General features: G+C 51.3%; 1 non-coding gene across 1 annotated transcript; it reads right to left on the bottom strand.

The window, feature by feature from the left end:
• Positions 1–19,866: 19,866 nt before the first annotated feature.
• On the bottom strand, positions 19,867–19,938 carry TRNAG-UCC. Its single transcript has one exon. It is a non-coding gene; the product is annotated as a tRNA-Gly (tRNA).
• Positions 19,939–20,236: the final 298 nt, after the last annotated feature.

Genomic DNA, 20,236 nt, shown 5'->3' with positions numbered 1-20,236 from the left:
AAGTACACTATGTCTACCGGATCCCCCTTGTCCACATGTTTCAAAGAACTCTAACAGATTAGTAAGACACGATTTCCCTTTACAGAAACCATGTTGACTATTGCTCAAGAGTTTATGTTTTTCTATGTGTCTGACAATTTTATTCTTTACTATTGTTTCAACTAATTTGCCCGGTACCGACGTTAGACTTACCGGTCTGTAATTGCCAGGATCACCCCTAGAGCCCTTTTTAAATATTGGCGTTACATTAGCTAACTTCCAGTCACTGGGTACCGAAGCCAATTTAAAGGACAGGTTACAAACCTTAGTTAATAGTTCCGCAACTTCACATTTGAGTTCTTTCAGAACTCTTGGGTGAATGCCATCTGGTCCCGGTGACTTGTTAATGTTGAGTTTATCAATTAATTCCAAAACCTCCTCTAGTGACACTTCAATCTGTGACAGTTCCTCAGATTTGTCACCTACAAAAGCCAGCTCAGGTTTGGGAATCTCCCTAACATCCTCAGCCGTGAAGACTGAAGCAAAGAATCCATTTAGTTTCTCCGCAATGACTTTATCATCTTTAAGCGCTCCTTTTGTATTTTCATCGTCAAGGGGCCCCACTGGTTGTTTAGCAGGCTTCCTGCTTCTGATGTACTTAAAAAACATTTTGTTATTACCTTTGGAGTTTTTGGCTAGCCGTTCTTCAAACTCCTCTTTGGCTTTTCTTATTACACTCTTGCACTTAAGTTGGCAGTGTTTGTGCTCCTTTCTATTTGCCTCACTGGGATTTGACTTCCACTTTTTAAAGGAAGTCTTTTATCTCTCACTGCTTCTTTTACATGGTTGTTAAGCCACGGTGGCTCTTTTTAGTTCTTTACTGTTTTCTTAATTTGGGGTATACATTGAAGTTGGGCCTCTATTATGGTGTCTTTAAAAAGGGCCCATGCAACTTGCAGGGATTTCACTTTAGTCACTGTACCTTTTAACTTTTGTCTAACTAACCCCCTCATTTTTGTATAGTTCCCCCTTTTGAAATTAAAGGCCACAGTGTTAGGCAGTTGAGATGTTCTTCCCACCACAGGGATGTTGAATGCTATTGTATTATGGTCACTATTTCCAAGCGGTCCTGCTATAGTTACCTCTTGGACCAGCTCCTGCGCTCCACTCAGGATTAAATCTAGAGTCGCCTCTCACCTTGTGGGTTCCCGTACCAGCTGCTCCATGAAGCAGTCATTTAAAGTATCGAGAAATTTTATCTCTGCATTTCGTCCTGAAGTGAAATGTTCCCAGTCAATATGGGGATAATTGAAATCCCCCACTATTATTGGGTTCTTAATTTTGATAGCCTCTCTAATTTCCCTTAGCATTTCATCATCACTATTACTGTCCTGGTCAGGTGGTCGATAATAGATCCCTACTGTTATATTTTTACTAGAGCATGAAATTTCTATCCATAGAGACTCTATGGAACCTGTGGATTCGCTTAAGATTTTTACTTCATTTGAATCTACACTTTCTTTAACATATAGTGCCACTCCTCCCCCTGCACATCTGGGTGTGAGTGGGTCTGGGTGGGTCCGCCGGGCCTCGGCACCGGCTGCGTGTCACCCCCGACTCCCGCTGCCCCCAGCCCCGCCCCCCTCCCCCGGGTGAACCCGGCTGTAAACACCCGCAGACAGACTTGGCCTTCCCGCAAAGCCCTGCCCTGCCCCCCTCATTCCCTGCCCCTGCTCCCCCATACCCCCAAAGCTCTGTCCCTGCCCCCCCCACCCGGTCACTGCCCACCCCCGTGCGGGGGCACCAGCACTGTGCCGGGTCGTGATGGGAAATTGTCCACGCTGGCCCAGGAGAGACGTGTGTGTCCCTGCTGCCCCCTGCTGGTGGGGCTGAGCCCTGCTCTGTGTGTGTGGTGGCTTTGCAGGATTTTGTATCCTGGAGCAAGTGACACACACACATGGACGCACAAAGGGACTCACACACTCCCAAGAACACTCACACACAACACACCCAGAGGGGCATGATAGCCCAACCCCCACAGAGAGAAACAATCACACCCCACAGCCGCACTCTCAATCACACACACACACACCAGAATATTCGCAATCTTGCACAGAGACACAACAGCACACAGTTCACGCCCACTGCTCCCAACACAAGGACCTCCTGCCCCACACAGCCTGTGCCGAGGCCTGTGGAACTCACTGCCACGGGACAGCTACCAATGAGAATGATCCCCTCCTGCTGGATCATCTGCTTGGCCCCCCAATCCCTCTCGGGATGTGTGTGGCGTGGCTGGGGATTGTGCAATGGCCCAGCACCAGGCAATGCAGAACAGACACCACACGCCCTGCTCAGCCTCACCTGAGCTGCTCTCCAGGTGCATTGGAGCCCAGCACCCCACACCGTGGCACTCCTGCCCCACAGGGGGTGAGCTGCAGCCCCTGCCACACTCCGCAGAGGGGAGAAAGGTCAGGCCAGCCAGCCCTTGTAAGATGGGGAAATCGCCATCGGGGTCAACGGTGACCTGGTGACCTGGTGACCCGGAGACGCAGCTCAGGAGTCACAGCCAGTTCTGGCCAGTGAGAGGACAATGGGCTGCGGGGAGAGGACCCAGTGACCAACCTGTTCCAGCCAGAGGGGGACGGAGAGGAGAGGAGGCCCAGGCAACCCTGTTTACCTGGAGAAAAGACAATGGACAGAGGCGGGGCCTGGGGCCGGGGACATCGGAGGCCCAGCTGGGGAGCAGGGGGACTCGGGGCGAGGGTAAGCAGGCAGAGCCCACCTGGCTGCAGGGGGACTGGGATGTGCTGGGCTGAGGGAGGCCAGGCCTGAGGCCCTGAGAGTTTCCTGTGCTGTGTTCAACTCTCAATAAACCCTCCTGTTTTATGCTGGCTGAGAGTCACTCCGGTCTAGAGAACAGGGGGCATCAACCCCTTCGGGGGTGAGGAGGCCCAGGGGGTCCAGAGCGCGGGGACTCCCTGAGGGGCCCATGGCGAGAGACAGACGTGCTAAGGCTCAGAGAGGTGCGGCTCCAGGAGGTGGAGGGGCCTGACCCCGAGAGAGAGTGGACCCCCGTGAAGGGCTGTCGCACTGAAAGGGGCACCCCCCATGGACCGCACGGGGCCAAGAGTGGGCACAATCTGTGAGTCCATGACAGGCAGTGACATCACAAAGGCCTTTTGCAGGACCTCAGACTATTGGTCAAAGGTGGTGGGGAGGTGGTGACCTCACAGAGAGATGCTGACATCAGCCAGGCAGGACAGGGGTGAGGGGCCAGGGAAACCTCAGAGACCCCTGTGGCTTTGCTTCAGCAAGTCTCCTTCTCCAGGTCTCTCTTTGAGGACTGAGAGAGTATTCGGGTTCACGGACGTGAGCGCCAGGAGGAACCTCTTTCGAGTTTTCTCCTTCCCTTTTAGTGATTTTACTAGAAAACATCCGTCCCTGTTTAGAAGGTAAGAGCCTCCTCGAGGTAAGAGCCTCCTCCAGAGCCCCTCCACCTCCTGGAGCCGCACCTCTCTGAGCCTTAGCACGTCCTGGGGGTGTCACAGTTCAGATGCCGGTGGCCCCCCATGTAAGGAAGTTCCCGCCACCGGCTTTGTGTTCGCAGTGCGGGAGAGAGCAGCATCCACGGCAGTGATTTGCTCCTGGCTGCCGGAGCAGAGCAGGAGGCTCAGCTGTCAGGACTTCCCAGAGCGATTAAAGGGGAGGGGCCCATGGCTCTGTAGCAGGAATGCAGGGCAGGCAAGTTCACGGCGGGCATTGTGGGATACTGGAGGAGGCCAGTTATGGTGATATAATGAACAGCAGCATCTACACTGACACAGGGTACGTCTACACTACGGGATTATTCTGAATTTACATAAACCGGTTTAGCAAAACAGATTGTATAAAATTGATTGCGTGCGGCCACACTAAACACATTAAATCGGTGGTGTGCGTCCACGGTCCGAGGCTAGCGTCGATTTCTGGAGTGTTGCACTGTGGGTAGCTATCCCGTAGCTATCCCATAGTTCCCGAAGCCTCCCCCCCCTCGTTGGAATTTCCGGGTTGAGATCCCAGTGCCTGATGGGGCAAAAATCATTGTCGCGGGTGGTTCTGGGTACAGCCTCACCCCTCCCTCCCTGAAAGCAGCAGACAACCGTTTCACGCCTTTTTTGCTTGGTGAACTATGCAGACGCCATAGCACAGCAAGCATGGACCCTGCTCAGCTCAATACCGCAATCGTGGATGTTTTAAACACCTCGCGCACTCTCGTGCAGTATATGGTGAACCAGGACCTTCAAACCGAGGCGAGGAGGAGGCGGATACGGCAGCGCGGCGATGACAGTGATGAGGACGTAGACACAGAATTCTCTCAAACCGCGGGCCCCTGCGCTTTGGAGATCCTGATGGTAATGGGGCAGATTCTATCCATTGAACGCCGATTTTGGGCCTGGGAAACAAGCACAGACTGGTGGGACCGCATTGTGTTGCAGGTGTGGGACGATTCCCAGTGGCTGCGAAACTTTCGCATGCGTAAGGGCACTTTCATGGAACTTTGTGACTTGCTTGCCCCTGCCCTGAAACGCCATAATACCAAGATGAGAGCAGCCCTCACAGTAGAGAAGCGAGTGGTGATAGCCCTGTGGAAGCTTGCAACGCCAGACAGCTACCGGTCAGTCGGGAATCAATTTGGAGTTGGAAAATCTACTGTGGGGGCTGCTGTGATGCAAGTAGCCAAAGCAATCACTAAGCTGCTGCTACGAAAGGTTGTGACTCTGGGAAACGTGCAGGCCATAGTGGATGGCTTTGCTGCACTGGGATTCCCTAACTGTGGGGGTGCGATAGATGGAACCCATATCCCTATCTTGGCACCGGAGTGCCAGGGCATCTAGTACGTAAACCGGAAGGGGTACTTTTCAATGGTGCTGCAAGCACTGGTGGATCACAAGGGACGTTTCACCAACATCCACGTGGGATGGCCAGGGAGAGTTCATGACGCTCGCGTATTCAGAAGCACTACTCTGTTTAAACGGCTGCAGCAAGGGAATTACTTCCCAGACCAGAAAATAACAGTTGGGGATGTTGAAATGCCTGTCGTTATCCTGGGGGACCCAGCCTACCCCTTGATGCCATGGCTCATGAAGCCATACACAGGCAGCCTGGAAAGTGGTCAGGATCTGTTCAATTACAGGCTGAGCAAGTGCAGAATGGTGGTGGAATGTGCATTTGGCCGTTTAAAGGCGCGCTGGCGCACATTACTGACTCGCTCAGACCTCAGCCAAACCAATGTCCCCTATGTTATTGCTGCTTGCTGTATTCTCCACAATCTCTGTGAGAGTAAGGGGGAGACCTTTATGGCGGGATGGGAGGCTGGGGCAAATCACCTGGTCACTGATTACGCGCAGCCAGACACCAGGGAGATTAGAAGAGCACACCAGGAAGTGGTGCGCATCAGAGAAGCTTTGAAAACGAGCTTCATCAATGGCCAGGGTACAGTGTGACTGCTGTGTTTGTTGATGAACACCCACCCCCCCTTGATTGACTCATTCCCTGTAAGCAACTCACCCTCCCCCGTCAAGTACAGCTTACTTGTGCAAATAAAGTCACTATAGTATAAAAATCAGGAATTCTTTATTAATTCATTATAAAAAGAGGGAGAGAAGTAAGGGTGTGGTTTGGGAGGAGAATAGGAGGGAAGGAAAAGGCCATTTAAAAATTTCACAGTAACGACAGCCTTCTGGTTGGGCTGTCCACGGGGGTGGAGTGGGTGGGTGCATGGAGCCTCCCCCCACGCGTTCTTACACGTCTGGGTGAGGAGGATGTGGAACATGGTGAGGGTTGAGGGTGGTTATACAGGGGCTGCAGCGGCACTCTGTGATCCTGCTGCTGCTCCTGAAGCTCCACCAGACGCTGGAGCATGTCAGTTTGATCATGCAGCAGCCCCAGAGTTGCATCCTGCCACCGCTGATCTTCCTGCCGCCACCGCTGATTTTCCTGCTGGTCTTCCTGCCGCCACCTCTCATCTCCGGTGTCTTTCCTGTCCTCACGTTCACTGGCATCTTTCCTGTAATTTGATACCACGTCCTTCCACTCATTCAGATGAGCTCTTTCCTTGCGTGTAACTTCCATAATATCTGAGAACATTTCATCTCGCATCTTCTTTTTCCTCCACCTTATCTGTGCTAGCCTTTGGGATGGAGGAGGGACACTTGAAAAATTTGCAGCTGCATGAGGGAGAGAAATATTTTAAAAGATACATTTTACAGAACAATGGTTATACTCTTTCACAGTGAACAGCACTATTCACCTTACATAGCACATGTGATTTCCTACAAGGTCGCATTTTTCATCTTAATACTGAGTGCCTGCAGCTCTGGAGTTACAGATCTCACAGACACAGGTCCAGGCATCAGAATTCAGCTTGCATGCGGCCATGGTAAGCCACTGTCTTTCGGCTTCTGTAGTGATTTACCCCTCCCCCCAACGCATGGCTAATACCATGCTAGCTCCCTGCTAATCAACACCCTTCCCACCCCCCCCACCCACTGCGTGGCTGGTAGCTTGGGGAAGATCCCCGCTGACCAAACACGAAAAAGATCATCGGCATTTCACTCCTCCCCTCCCCCCGCTTGGCTAAGTGCAGGAAAGTTTTTTTTTTAAGCTGCTGCAGTCCACGAACCCAGTAGGAAAATGGCCATCCCCCTTACTTAAATTCCTGATTTTTAACCAGGTTATCCTGAACGATATCACTTTGCTGAGGATCACACAGCGAGATAAAGACTGGATGCTTCTTGAATGCCAGCAGTCACCGGGACCATACGCTGCTATGCTTTGCCATGCAATGATACCTGATTACTTGCTACATGCATGGCATGGTAAAGTTTCCTACCATGGTGGGCGGAACAAGGCTGCCTTGCCCAGAAACCTTCTGCAAAGGCTTCTGGAGTACCTCCAGGAGCGCTTCATCGAGATGCCCCGGAGGATTTCCGTTCAATCCCCGGACATGTTAACAAACTTTTCTAAGTAACTATACTGTCTGCGAATGCGTCCCAAGTCCTCAGGGCAAATCAATCATTAAAAAAGGCTTGCTTAAAAAACAACGTTTGCTATTTGCAAAGGTTCACTCACCAGAGGTCCCTTCCATGGCGTCATTGTCTGGGATAGTTGCTTGGGAGGTCTGGGAGGAGGGTAATTCCGTCAGGGTGAGAAAAAGCTCCTGGCTGCTGGGGCTCATGGAGTGCTGTGTGCTCTCTGCTAGGTCATCCTCCTCTTCTTCATCTTCATCTTCCCCGTCCGCAAAGTCCTCAGACATGGCAGAGATTACGACCCCCACCTCAGAATCCACGGTCAGGGGTGGGGTACTTGTGGCGCAGCCCCCTAAAATTGCATGCAGCTCAGCATAGAAGCGGCATGTTTTTCGACCTGCCCCGGACCTACCGTTTGCTTCTTTGGTTTTCTGGTAGGCTTGTCTGAGCTCCTTAACTTTCACTCTGCACTGCAGTGAGTCCCTGCTGTGGCCTTTATCCGTCATAGCCTTAGAAATTCTTTCAAATACTTTTTCATTTCGTCTTTTGGAACGCAGTTCTGTTAGCACTGAATCCTCTCCCCATATAGTGATCAGATCCAGTACCTCCCGAGCGGTCCATGCTGGGGCTCTTTTTCGATTCTCAGGAGACTGCATTGTTACCTGTGCAGATGAGCTGTGCGTGGTCACCTGTGCTGATGAGCTCTCCACGCTGGGGAAGCAGGAAATGAATTTCAAAAGTTCGTGGGGCTTTTCCTGTCTACCTGGCCAGTGCATCAGAGTTCAGAGTGCTGTCCAGAGCAGTCACAGTGGTGCACTGTGGGATACCGCCCGGAGGCCAATACCGTCGATTTGCGGCCACACTAACCCTATTCCGATTTGTTAATCCCGATATTAGCGCTACTCCTCTCGTCGGGGAGGAGTACAGAAACCGATTTAAAGAGCCATTAAAATTGATATAAGGTGCCTCCTAGTGTGGACGGGTGTGGCGTTAAATCGGTTTTATGCTCCTAAAACCGGTTTAAACGCCTAGTGTAGACCAGGCTTTAGAGACGCCGAGGACTGGAACTGATTTCAGCTGCTGGACAGCTCTGCTAGGTCTTTATACATTTGCACAGGAAAATGCTGAATGTTTAAATTCATTTCAACCCCGCCACTCCCTGCCTTCAGCAAACTCCTGAACATACTGGAGATGGGTCTGGAAATCGATTTTCATTTGAAAAAGCTTTTTAAGGGAATCACTTGGATTGGAACTAGGAACCCATTATGCTGTAGGGAAACATTCACCCACTGATCTATACTCTCAACAAAGAGTGTCATGTATAGCCCAGAGCAGGAACAGTTTTTAATGTGGGGGTTAGTAAACTTTATCTCTGTACAAACACCACAGCTTACAAACGCCCCACCCCCGCTCTGTGTCACCAGAGCACAACAACAACTCTCCTTGGGGCACACACAGCTCCCCAGCTCCCTGCCCGTCAGTCTCTCCAGCGTTGCTCGAATCCCTTAAAGCAGGGTCTCAACCTCAATTTACCTTAGGGCCAGGGCCAGTCCTCCAGTCCTCCCAGTGGGCCAATAATGTCACTCATAATGCCCAGAACCCGCCCCCCAAAACTCCACCCCTCACCTGCCTAAGGCTCTGGGAGGGAGTTTGGGTGGGGGGAGGAGGTCTAGGGTGCAGGCCCTGGGCTGGGGATTGGGGTGCAGGAGGGGTGCAGGCTCTGGGGGAGTTTGGGTGCAGAGGGGTGAGAGGCTGGTCTCTGGGAGGGAGTTTGGGTGGGGGAAGGGTGCTGGGGGGCAGGCTCTGGGATGGAGTTTGCAGCACCGTAACATAGGCGAGGCGAGTGAGGCACTTGCCTCGGGCGCGCAAAGTGGAGGGGCGCAGCTCTACCCCGATCAGCGGCGCTTCGGCGGCAGCTCTACCGCTGCCATTCTTCGGCAGCAATTCGGCAGTGGGTCCTTCTCTCCGAGAGGGACTCAGGGACCCGCTGCTGAATTGCCACCGAAGGATGAATGAAGCGGCGGTGGCAATTCAGTGGCAGGTCCTTTCCTCCAACAGGGACTCAGGGACCTGCCACCAAAGAGCCTGGAGCCGGCCCTTGCCTTGGGCACAAAAATTCCTTGTCATGGCTCTGGGAGTTTGGGTGCTGGGTGCAGGCTCTGGGCTGGGGCAGGGGGTAGGGGGAACAGGAGGAGGGGTGGGGGTGCAGGCTCTGGGAGGGAGATTGGGGCAGGCGGGAGGGGGTGTGTGGAGGGAGAGGGCACAGGCTGTGGGAGGGAGTTGGGGGCAGGCGTGTGTGGACCGGGGTGCAGGCTCTGGGAGGGGGTCAGGAGTGTGGCGCTTACCTGGGGCTCCAAGGTGGGGCAGGCTGGGGGGCCTCCATGTGCTGCTGCCCCCAGGCATCACCCCCACAGTGTCCCATTGGCTGCAGGGGCTCGGGACAGGGGCAGCGCGCGGAGGCACAGCCCCACACTGCCCTGCCATGGGGAGGGGCCGGCAGCCACTGGAGCGAGCAGGCAGATGCTGCTCAGCTCCGCTGCACTGACGGGGCCCCTGGGCGGGGGGGAAAGCGCCTGGGGGCAGCAGGTGGGGCCAAGGGAGTGACCCAGTCCCAAAACTGCTGGAGCCGTACGGGCGAGACCTGGGAACCAGGACTGCCAGCCAGACAAACACCTTTAAGAGGAGGCGTCCCTCTCCCTGTCAAAAACTGATCTTCCTCCTTCAGTTCAGTGACAGCCTGAATTGTTCCCTATCCCGGCAGAGCCAGAGGACTGAAAGCAGCAAAATCAAACCCCTGTGTAGCTCGCAGGAATGGACATAAACACTCCCTGGTGTCTGAGGAGATGTTCAGCTTTGCCCTTGGTCAATTACAAGGCCAAAGGGAAAGGAGGTGGCACCAAAGGGAAAGGAGAGTGAAACACGACACATCATAGTTATGCCCATGGTGGCTGCAAAATCTTTTTATGTACTTCCTCTTATCAGCAGTGTATTGTTTTCTCTGGAGTCTAGACCTTGACTATACCTTGGCCAAGAAATTTGTACCTTGATAAAGTATCAGAGGGGTAGCCGTGTTAGTCTGGTTCTGTAGAAGCAGCAAAGAATCCTGTGGCACCTTATAGACTAACAGATGTTTTGCAGCATGAGCTTTCGTGGGTGAATACCCACTTCTTCGGATGCTTGCACGAAAGCTCATGCTGCAAAACATCTGTTAGTCTATAAGGTGCCACAGGATTCTTTGCTGCTTCTACCTTGATAAAATAATTGACTGCCCCTGTGAAGACAATGGACTTGATACCCACTGGGGTGTCCCTACACAGGTACAAGTACTAACAACAGTGGCTGCCTTTTAGCCATAGATTTTAATCAGGGCAATAAATACAAACCCCAGTTAAATCATTTCTCAGCCCAAGTCCTTCTCCCACATTCCCTAGAGCATTGGGCCACCATGTGGATGTTTCATTTCCTGCCTCAATTTCACACAGAGACACAATTTCCTTTGCACAGATCCATGAACAGCAAAATCTTCCTGTGTCTCTGGTCTGAGCCAGGGCATTTGATTTCAGTGAACCCTTCACTCCTGCACTGGCGACAGTCAGACAGCGGGATCATGGCACCTGATATCCCTGCCAGGGAGATATTGGCTCGGCTCTTTCTTTCTGCTGCTGTTGTTAGTCCATGAAACATCAAGGGTGGAATGCAAGGCTGAGTTCATGCACCAGCCCTCAGTGCCCCAGAGAAATCCTGCCCCCGGCTATTGGAACGACGTGCTAGAGATTTGACTAGGAAAGGGACTGTCTGAATTGTCAGAGTGGGGAATGAACAACAATCTACAGCAATGTCGTTCACACAAACACACTCTCATCCTGCTCCAGCTGGAAGGGAAATGGGCAGGAATTCTCGCTGTTCACCCAAGGACACAAGTACACTAATGCAGCCGTGAGTGTGCTGGGGGAGCTGGTCTGAGCAATTTGAAGTGACAATTCAGTGAGAAAGAATCATCATGTAATAGAACAGCTCTATATCAAGTAGTTGTGGCCAAGTCATTAAGGGAATGGGTTAAGCATCTATTGGGGTCACCCTGCACAAGTTCAAATCCTGCCAACTATGCAGGCACTGCACTGTTGTTATTATTACTCTAGTCTTAGTGCCTGAGCATCCAGAGTGCAAAGTGGAACCAGACCTACTTGCACTCTGTCTACACTTAAATCGCTGCTGTGGCACTGCTATAGCACTTTGGAGTAGACAGTGACTGACGCTGCCAGTTCAGTGCCCAGCGTACACCAGCCCTTAGGTCCCTCTTGGTATTTCAATGCAGGCACTGACCTGTAAGAGGAAAACATCAGCTCACAAACACAGAGACTGAATTCCCCACATTTAATTTCGCTGCACTTTCCAGAAAGTCACAAAATTCAATTCATTCTTGCTAGGCCAGAGAAAAAATAAGGGGTCATTCAGTCCTTTGTAGAGAGCTTCAGTTTGTAGCAAAGTCCATCCAGAGGTATGAAGCAGGACTGAAGACAAGATGGAGGTGAGGCATCAGCCTTTTATAGTCTCTTGCCATGTAGTCTTTGTCCCAAGGACACTCTATACAGCACCTGGCATAGAAAAACCTTAAAGTTCTGTCCATAGGCAGGTCCCTGCAGACCTTGCTGAGACACAAGGCATATCTGCCTTCTCTCAATGGGTCGATTGTACAGCTGATGGTCCTTAATGAGCCATCAAACAGGCTAGACAGAACTGACACCAACTTGTCTGGGGTGTTCCCTGGAAGCATAGCACAAGTTTGAAATATGGGCAGCATAGAGCCAATATTCATAACATCAACTACAAAAATGATACACATCTAGAGATAGCATCATTATAATCAGCCAATCAGAACCTCTCCATAGACCCCTTACACAACAACCTTTCTACCATATTGGCTGAAAATATAGAACAGTGGTCGCAACAATGATCTATACAGTTATAGATTATGTCAATAACGTCACAGGAAGTGACACTGCATCAGTGAGACTGATACTGTAATGCTGCCTCCAGTTTTGGTGTCCTCATTTGAAAAATATGTTGTGAAATTGGAGCTGGGGCAGCAAAGAGCCACCAAATGTTCTGAGGGCTGGAGAAAAATGCCTTCTAGTGAGCTATTGAAAGAGCTCAACCTGTTTAGCTTATCAAAAGAGGATTGAAAGGTGACTTCATGGAAGTGTTGAAGTGCCTTAATGGAGAGAAAATATTGGGTATTAAAGGGCTCTTTAATCGAGCAGAGAAAGGCATAACAAGACCCAATGGCTGGAAGGTGAAAAGAGACAAATTCATATTACAACTAAGGCACAAATATTCAACGGAGAGGATGATTCACCACAGGAACAAGCTACCAAGGAAACTGGTGGATTCTCCATCTCTTGATGTCAATCAATGAAGACTAGATGCCTTTCTGGAATGTGTTGCCCCCAAAAGTAGCTCTTGTGTCATACAGGAGGCCTGTGATATGCAGGGGGTCAGATTAGATGCTCTAATGGTCTCTTCTGGCCATAAAGTCGACTAATTTCTGAAAAACTTGAGTGTAGCATTGGGAGCAGCAGCGTCTGATGTTTTCCTGTCTAGCCGGCTTGCTTCCTAGAACGAATGCTCCTTGAGTGGGGTGATCCACAGGGAGTAGCTCAAACCTCCAAAGTGCCTGGCCAGGGGCAGGACATTAGCACAGCAAGGGAGGGGTGCGGCAGTGACATCACAAAGGCCTTTTGCAGGACCTCAGACTATTGGTCAAAGGTGGTGGGGAGGTGGTGACCTCACAGAGAGATGCTGACATCAGCCAGGCAGGAGAGGGGCGAGGGGCCAGGGAAACCTCAGAGACCCCTGTGGCTTTGCTTCAGCAAGTCTCCTTCTCCAGGTCTCTCTTTGAGGACTGAGAGAGTATTCGGCTTCACGGACGTGAGCGCCAGGAGGAACCTCTTTCGAGTTTTCTCCTTCCCTTTCAGTGATTTTACAAGAAAACAGCCGACCTTGTTTAGAAAGTAAGAGCCTCCTCGAGGGAAGGGGTATCATGGTGGCGTCACAGTTCGGATGCCGGTGCCCCCCCCAATGTATGGAAGTTCCCGCCACCCTGCTCTGTGTTCACAGGGCGGGAGAGAGCAGCATCCATGGCAGTGATTTGCTCCTGGCTGCCGCAGCAGAGCAGCAGGCTCAGCTGTCAGAACTTCCCGGAGCTATGAAAGGGGAGGGGCCATGGCTCTGTAGCAGGAATGCAGGGCAGGCGAGTTCACGGCGGGCATTGTGGGATACTGGAGGAGGCCAGTTATGGTGATATAATGAACAGCAGCGTCTACTCTGTCACTTTAAGTTTGCTGCAAAAAGCTCTAGACCTCTCATCAAAGTGATTTTATTTTGTCAGCAAAACAGGGCAGTTTTGTCACCAGACGTGGCATTGCAGTGTGTACACCGGCCACAAGTTGCCGACCGAGGGAGCATAGTGTGTTTTTCACACACCTGAGCAATATAATTCTGCTGAAACAACTTTGTAGTGCAGACCTGGCCAAAGATTCACTCACACACAACTTGCAAGGAAAACCTCACCTGCTCCTCTGCTTTGCAGAATCCAAACACAAGCAAAGCTTGTCAGGCCCTGTTGGTGATGGCAGAGAGTCAGGTGTGGGCAGACAGTGTGTTATAGCTACCCACAGGCACCATGGATTAGCTGGCTAAAACGTCTGTTTTGTAAACAGGAGAGTCCCAGGTTCAACTCCCAGTGGTGCCTTGTTGACTGGTTGTTGGGGCAGCTGGTATTGGTTACTGTCAGAAGACAAGATGCAGAGTTAGATGGGCCTTTTGGTCTAGCCCAGTGTGGTTTTTCTTATGGTTTAAATAACACTCACAGGCACTGATAATAGAGTTACTGAATGTTTGGGAGTTAGGAGCAGGTAGGTCAGTGGTCCAGTCCCCACACAGATGACCCCCTCCCTCTGGGACAGGGGCAGGTCTGAGCTCTCACCCAAATGCTCATTGTGGCTGCCAGAATCTGTGAGCAGCTTGTTTAGTTTACAGCAAAGGTTGAGTCCTGCTTTGTGCACCGTGTGTGAGAATGAAAATCCTAAACTGCCCTTCGAAATAACGAATGCAGCAGGACGTGTTATTGTCCCTGCCCCAAAGCAGACAGACCAATGGAGAAATGCCGTCGAGTCCAAGGTAACACTCCCCTGCCATTTTACCTTTTTTGCTTGCTAAACTCTTTCTTATCTGCCCGGCCCAGGCTGTCCTCTGCCTCAGCTGCTGCTCCCGGCCTGCTCTAGAGTCAAACACACAGGGCCCCCAGGGGAACAGAGGCTGGGACAGGGCAGCAGCCTGGGCTGGGCTGGGAAGATGCTGGGAGTTCTCGTTCCCTGAGAACTGGCCTGGCTCCCTTCTCAACAGCAAACAAATCAATTCCACGCCCCTCCCCAGAAAAACCAGCCTGGCGCCAAGGGCAGCAGGGGACAATTCCCTGCAGTTCCCACCGAGGCAGGAGAGAACCCAGGGTGTTTCTAGCAGAGCTTATGGAACTGACGTGGGGAAACCAGCCTTTAATAACAGGCAGTTCCAGTTTAAGCTAATTGTTTTTAACAATTTTTACAACATTAAATAACCCTTCAATCGTAGTGTCACCATCCATAAAATTGCTTCAGCCTTATAGGTTCCCAAGTGCACAACTAAACATCTCTTCAAACACAAGGGAGTGGAGATCAGTCAGTGTTCAGAGTCATCCCACATAGAAGAACCATGTTGTGGTACATACTGGCCCCATCATGTGGCCATGGCCTTTCCCTCCTCTCTGTTAAAAGTTTTAGTATTTTGCACAGAAACTTTCTTCCCTCAGGAGAGACCTGGGCACCAGTGCTGCCAGCCAGACAAACACCCTTAAGAGGAGGCGTAACCTGTCAAAAAGTGATCTCCCTTCTTCAGTTCAGTGACAGCCTGAAATGTTACTTATCCCAGCAGAGCCAGAGGACTGAAAGCAGCTACATCAAACCCCTGTGTAGCTCGCAGGAATGAACACAAACACTCCCTTGTATCTGAAGTGATTTTTAGTTTTACCCTTTGTTAACTGCAAGACTAAAGGGAAAGGCAGTGGTGGTGCCAGATATTAAGAGTGAAACACGAAACAATCATCATAGTTATGCCCATAGTGACAGCAAAATCTTTCTATATACTTCTTATTATCATCAGTGTATTATTTTGGCCTCAGAGCAGGGAATGTGTCCCTCATGCTGCTTTTAGGCCACTAGGTGCTCTGGAAACAGGAGGGCTCTGAGTGTAACCTATAGCACACATGGCCCATCTGGGGACGTAGCTCAGTGGTAGAGCACATGCTTTGCATGTATGAGGCCCTGGGTTGTATCTCCAGCTTCACTTTTTCACCCTGCTGCTTTGCTCATGCCCAGAGGGGATGTGGCCCAGCAGTCTCCCTGCAGGAGTTTTAATCCTGCTCAGTGAGGGGCAAGTGCTAATTGCATGGAAGGTCTGGGGGGGTTTCTGCTCCTAAGTCTTCTCTGTACATTTAAGATTCCCACCCGCTGTGCTGCTTGGGACAAGGGTAGATGAGAAGGGCAAATCCTCCAGCACTGGAGGGAAAGGTCCCATCTGCAAAGACTGAGAGGGAAAGACTAGACTTATTTCTTGTCTGGACCCAATCTTTTCACCTGGTACAGTCCTTGTTCCAGCTCAGGTGGTAGCTGGGGGATGTCTCATGACTGCAGCCATGTTTGTTCAGTTCCACCCCCTTATACAGCTTTGGTACAAGGCAGGAATCTTTTGTCTCTCTCCTGGGGAAGAGCCCCAGGTTTAAGATGGATTCCTGTACCGGGGGACATGGTCACATGTCCTGTGAGACCCCCAAGCCTTCATTCTTCCTGGCCTGACTCACAGATGGTGTAGGACAGAGCCATCTACAGTCTATTGTCCTGGTTAATGGGAGCCATCAGGAGTCCAAACCACTGTTAATGGCCCACACTTTGCATCATTACAACAGGACCTCAGAGTTATAGTTCATATTTCTAGTTTCAGAACCAAGAATGATCGGTTCATACAAATAGGATGAACACACACAGAGTAGATTATAAGCTTTGTAATGATACCTTACAAGAGACCTTTTGCATGAAGCATAGTCCAGTCACTTTATATTCACACTCATTAGCATATTTTCATAAAATCCTATGGAGTGCAAGGTCACAGCAGGGAAAGGGTTTTACTGCGGCACCTGGGAGCAGTTGAGTTTCATGTTCAGGCTGTGGTATGAGTTCCTCCAGGTTTCTTGTAAGCACACAGGGACCTTCGCGGGTGCTCTCGATACAGGAATGGCCCAGACATGATAAAGTGATGGGGATTGCATTTTCCTTTTTTATTTCTGTATTTCCAATGACATTTCTGTTTGTGATTTCATTTTGCTTTGTATAACTGTGTTTTCTCCTGGATTTGATATTTAACGAAAAAAAGAATACGGCTTCAGGGCTCCAGGTGGAGGAGCAGGCTGGGGCTAGGACTGCTAAGAGAGTGAGAGTAGCAGGTTTTCTGTAGTGTTTCCTGCCCTCATATTTCTTGACTAGTTTCTCTTCTGCATGAAATTTGCCTCTTTAAAATGTGAGCCTGGCTAGCTCAGTTGGCAGAGCATCAGACTTTTAATCCGAGGGTCCAGGGTTTAAGTCCCTGGTCAGGTAAAGCAACACTATCCCCCAGGACTTTCCTTTACTTTACTTTAGTTTTTCCTTTTCAGGACATGGCCTTTCCTAGGAAGGGCCCTTTACTGCCTGGGACTGAAGGTGCTACTGGCTCACCTGTCCACTGGCCTCACAGTCTGGAGGAAGAAAGGCCTCTGGGCCTGCAGCAAAGTGCTGGGTGCTGACTTTTTGAGCAAATGCAGGGCTGGTCACAGAGGCATGTTCCCACTGAGTCCTCCCTGCCAGAAAAAATTGTCCCCACAGACAGGGGCGGCTCCAGGCCCCAGCACACCAAGTGCGTGCTTGGGACAGCAAGCCGCGGGGGGTGCTCTGCCGGTCGCCATGAGGGCGGCAGGCAGGCTGCCTTCGGCGGCGTGCCTGCGAAGGGTCTGCTGGTCCTGGAACTTCGGCGGACCTCCCGCAGGCAAGCCACCAAAGGCAACCTGCCTGCCGTGCTTGGGGTGGCAAAATGCCTAGAGCCGCCCCTGCCCACAGAGTCCTCCCTGCTGGAAGTCGACAGCAATCAACACGTGCTCTGCTGGTCCCATGGTGTAAGGGCAGCACTCAGGACTTTGAATCCTGCAATCTGAGTTGAAGTCTCAGTGGAATCTGAGAACAATTCCTGTGCCACAAACTCTGCGGGGCCTTCCAAGGCTCTGTCTTGCTTTCTCAAAGGCCATGAAAGCCACTACAAAAGGTTTTTTTTCTCCTGCTGATAATAGCTCACCTTAACTGATCACTCTCATTATAGTGTGTATGGCAACACCCAATTTTTCATGTTCTCTGTGTGTGTGTATATATATATATCTTCCTGCTGTATTTTCTACTGCATGCATCCAATGAAGTTGGTTTTAGCCCAGGAAAGCTTATGCTCAAATAAATTTGTTAGTTTCTAAGGTGCCACAAGTACTCCTTGTTCTTTTTGCAGATAAATTAATGGAGGTTAAGTCCATGAATGGCTATTAGCCAGGCTGGGTAAGGAATGGTATCCCTAGCCTCTGTTTGTCAGAGGGTGGAGATGGATGGCAGGAGAGAGATCACTTGATCATTACCTGTTAGGTTCAGTCCCTCTGGGGCACCCGCCATTGGCCACTGTTAGCAGATAGGATGTGAGGTTGGATGGACCTTTGGTCTGACCCAGTGTGGCCATTCTTATGGTCTTATGAAGGGAGGGACAGAGGCCTGTGACAGAGTTTCTGCAGTGTAGTGGTTATCACATTTGCCTAACATGCAAAAGGTCCCTCATTCAAAACCAGGCAGAAACATGTGGGTTTAATTTTCCCAGCTCCTACTGGCCTGTCCCTGAGGTTGTAGGAGCAGCAGTGATTTCTATGCTCAGAAGGTCTGTTATACTTCCCCTGCTCCCACTTTTGTCTCCTCTCCCTCTCTGAATGCCTGTGAAGTGGCTTTCCCCCTCCCGCTCCCTCCTGGAATGCTCCTGGGATGAAGGGGCCGGTTGAAGAGCAGAAGAGCTTCCAGGTAGACAAGGTGTCTGGGACTCTAATTAGGCAGCAATCACACACCCAGAGCATGGACACTGCCCAAGGTGGAGTGTGAACAACCAGATGCAGCCAAGTCATCTCTAGTCGCAGGCCATGAGGAGCAGGCCCTTAAGAGGGGAAGGGGCCCTGTGCTCAGGAGAGCACTCACAAGCTTGTACCTCCAGTGAATGCCCTTCGCCCAGCCCGCCTGGCCAGTGGTTCTCCGCGTTGTATTTCATTGTGCCTCAGAAAGACTTACCTTCATCACACCATGCATCACGGTGCTGTGGGAAACTTCCCTTGCAGAATCCTGACATCTCCAGTGCTGTGCCTGTCCTGGGAGCGTGAGTATGCGAGTGCGAGTGTGACCCCCCCCCCCAGCGTCTTCTTTTGAGCTTAGCTGGCATTATAACAAACGTGCTGCTTTCTGCCAAACTCTGGTGGCTCATTAGTCCTCCCTACGCTGACTAGCTGGCCCAATTTCGGGTAACACCTGCGATAACCCCAACCCCTGCAAGATAGCGGGTGGTGAAATGAGCTGGGAAAAAGCCTTGGCATCAGCAGGGGAAAGCTAGAGGATCTGGGCCAGGCACCTTTTGAAGCCTTGTGGCTTGATCTCCTCTGCCCTGGGAGGTTGGCCTATGGCGTCCGGCTCTTCCTGCTGCCTCCTCTGTGTGACTTGCCAAAGGAGGAAGTGAGGCAGCAATGGGGCAAAAGAGGAAAGTTGAGCTGAGGAAGGCAGGGCAGAAGCTAAGCACCTCAGTGTGGCTAAGTGGGGTTAGTAGAGCACCACCAGTCGTTCTGCAAAGCCTGGGGAGGTGCGGTTGGCTGCTGGGAGGTAGAATCCTGTGCCTGCCTCTTGGCTTCCCAGGGATGGCTACTTGCAGCCCAGGAGAAGAAGGACAGTTCTGGGTGAAAGGAAGACAAGCAAAGCTCTGGGAGGAAATTTGGGTGCGGGGTGCGGGCTCTGTGCTGGGGGGGGGTGTGGAGTGCAGGAGGGGTGGCGCTTACCCCAGGCACTGTAGCTCCCAAAGTGACTGGTACACACAACCCTCCGGCAGCAGGTCCTAGGTGGGCGGGGACAGGGGGGTCTCCGTGTGCCGCTGCCTGCAGGCGCCGCCCCCAGAGCTCCCATTGGCTGCAGTTCCTGGCCAATGGGCACTGCGCAGTTGGTACTCGGGGCAGAGGCAGTGAATGGAGACACTCCCCCCCACCCCAGGGGATGCTGGGACGTGCCAACCACTTCTGGGAGTGGCACGGAGGGACGGAGGCAGAGTGGGCAGGGAGCCACCTCAGTGCTGCTGGCACATCTCTGCACACTGATGTGGGCAGGGGAGCAGAGGGCCTCCATGTGCTGCCTGGGGTAGGGGCAGAGCACAGAGCTGCCTCCCCTCCCGGGTCTATTACAGGAGTGGGTGGGTGGGGTCTTTTGGCCTGCAAGGTGCAGCAGGTCGGACTAGATGATCACACTGGTCCCTTCTGACCTTAAAGGCTCTGAGTCTAAAAGGGAGAGGGAAGTAAAGATTTTTTTTTTAAATAAACCAAACATTGTAATACCAGATAACTCCAACAGCTCATTGTACAGTCCCACCCCTTTCTTCCTCCATTGTGTGTTGAATGACCTGCAGGACATCGATTCTCTCATTTCATTGATAAACTGACACAACGTGACTGAAATAAAACCAATTCCCAGTAGAGAAAATGTCACTTCCCTGCCTTGGCTGGGAATCGAACCCAGGTCAACTGTTTGGAAGGCAGCGATGCTCACCACTATACCACCAATGCATCTAGTAAAAGTGTCACTTATGCTTGCCTAATGAGGCTAGAGCAGCATTGAGGCACTTTTCAGCCTGTTAAAATGTACTGGATTCTCATCACTAAAAAAACACCTCCACCTTCACTTGGGTTTGAACCATCAGCCTTTCAATTAGCCAGCAAAGTTGTTAATCACAGGGTATGTCTACACTACGGCATTATTCCAATTTTACAGAAACTGTTTTTTGGAAACAGATTGTATAAAGTCGAGTGCACGCGGCCACACTAAGCACATTAATTAAGTGGTGTGCATCCATGTACGAGGCTA

The sequence above is a fragment of the Mauremys reevesii genome, linkage group 23, assembly GCF_016161935.1.
Source record: "Mauremys reevesii isolate NIE-2019 linkage group 23, ASM1616193v1, whole genome shotgun sequence".
Taxonomy (NCBI): Eukaryota; Metazoa; Chordata; order Testudines; family Geoemydidae; genus Mauremys; species Mauremys reevesii.
Note: the sequence above shows the minus strand (reverse complement) of the source record. Positions and strands in the feature narration are given on the sequence as shown.